Source organism: Wasmannia auropunctata, unplaced genomic scaffold (assembly GCF_000956235.1).
Source record: "Wasmannia auropunctata unplaced genomic scaffold, wasmannia.A_1.0 LD335967.1, whole genome shotgun sequence".
Taxonomy (NCBI): Eukaryota; Metazoa; Arthropoda; class Insecta; order Hymenoptera; family Formicidae; genus Wasmannia; species Wasmannia auropunctata.
This window is the reverse complement of record NW_012026923.1, coordinates 64,438-66,543: the sequence shown is the minus strand read 5'-3', so window position 1 is coordinate 66,543 and position 2,106 is coordinate 64,438.

The following is a 2,106-nucleotide window of genomic DNA, read 5'->3' as shown; positions in this document are numbered from 1 at the left end:
AACTCGAGCACCGTTGCGTAATGCGGATACGACGACTCTCGATCCGCGTGTCTTTCCACGGGGTGCAGAGCGGCGACCACCGACCACGCGAAGCACGCGTTGTCCTTCGAGCGCACGTTGACCACCGCTCGTTTCGTCGCTATCTCCCACGGCACTTCGACGTAGCATCCCGCGTGCATCGGATTGTGCTTGTTCACGTTTACCATTAAATTGAGGATTCGCGACAGCGCCCACCCGCTGTCGCGCTCCTCGAATTCGCCGAACTTCGTCAACGTGGCTTCGACGACATGCTTCTCGTACCACTCGCGCACATCCGACGTTCGATAGAGTTCCGCGTTTCGCGAGGATATGCCTATATTGGCGCGTTTGTCACCCGACGTAAACTCACCGTTGAACGCGGTGTTCACCTTCACGCTACCGTGTCTCTCTATGGCGTCTCGCACTCGCTCGAGCACTGTATCGCCCGCGTCCTCCAAAAATCGCTGCGGCTCGATATAATCCGTGTTAATTACCGCACCGGTCAGAACGCGATTGTGGAACGCGGTATCGATCTCTCGCCACACGAGTCCCGCACTGTGTCCGGCGCCCACGTGCACGAATCGTCTCTCCACTCGTACCCTTTCACCAGCGAGTCGCGCGATCCTCGCCACCGCGGACTGTCTACTTCCGGCGGCGAGCCGAGGACGCTTGGCGCGACAGAGTTCTTCGAGCTGGATGCACTCGTCGCATCGTCGCAACCACGCGAAACACTCTGCCAGAGTGGCGATCTGGCGACTTTGCTCCAGCAGTTCGTTTTCCACTCGCTCGAGACGTTCCATGATTTTGTCTATATCACGTCGTACTCTTCCACGAAACACTTGCACGTGTTTTCGCGACACTGTCGACACGTTTGGTCCATATTTAGAACGCGGTAGTCCTCTAACTCTTCGCCTTCCTGATACATGCACTCTTTTCGAAGAACGGTGCACACGTTGCAAAAAGTATCGTCCAGCTCACCATGTTCATCAAATTCACGCTCCCACTGCAGCCTGTGCTCGTCGATCTGCCGTTTTACAGCGGCGGGATACTTCCACTCGCCGTAGATGTATGGGTCTATCACCAGCAACTCGACGTACCTCTCGCTACCCACGGAAATCGTAATGTACAGATTACGGTTATACTCGAGCATCTCGACGATTCGCCTCGCCCAGTAGTACATGTTCTCCACACGACTGAAATCTATATACAGATTGTTCCAGATTTCTTCGTTCCAGATTTTTTCGTTACGAAGATCGCACATCTCGTGACATCTTTCATAGTGCTCGTACGCTTTCTCGCGAAACCACGCGTACACTTTTCGTTTCGCGTGACGGGGCCACTTACGCACGGGCTCTCGGTCGACTGTGACTCCCTGTCTCGCGAAGCGTTCACCAGTTTCGCGGATTCCTAGTTCCCGATCGCGTAAAAACTGCACCGGCGATACATGTCGCACATCGGTCTCTCCATGCGAATCACGGAGAACGCACAGGACATCGAACTCCTCCCAGCTTATAACACTTACCCTCATCATGTCACTAATGTTTTTTTACGTGCTTTGATTCGTGCACATTGGACACACGCTGCAAGGAATTATCACATACATCCTCACACGGCAGTTGGAGCAGTATCGGCCACTTAGCACTTGTTCGTAATCGATCTTGTGCTTCAACATAGATTCATTCCGTAAAGCTCAGTGTCCCTCAGCTAAATCATGCAGGAGGCGCATAGGGCCAGAGCACCTCAGTAGCTAGTAAGGGCGGGTTCTGGACCAGGAGCTCTGAGGGGGGGTGAGGGGCAGGGGGGTCCGCAGGGGTCCGCGGGGAGGGGAAAGCCGCGGGGAGGGGGAAACCGCTCAGAACGTTCACGGTCTAATGCGGGATGCGCGGGGAGGGGGAAGCCGCGGAAAGCCGCTCGATCAGCTGGCCTGATCGCGTGGTGCGGGATGCGCGGGGACGGGGGGAACCGCGTCGTGGGTCCGGGGTCCGCGGGGACGGGAGAACCGCGTCGCAGATGCGGGATGCGCGGGGAAGAGGGATACCGCGATGATGATGCGGGTATCGCGGGGACAGGGGAACCGCGTCGTGGGTC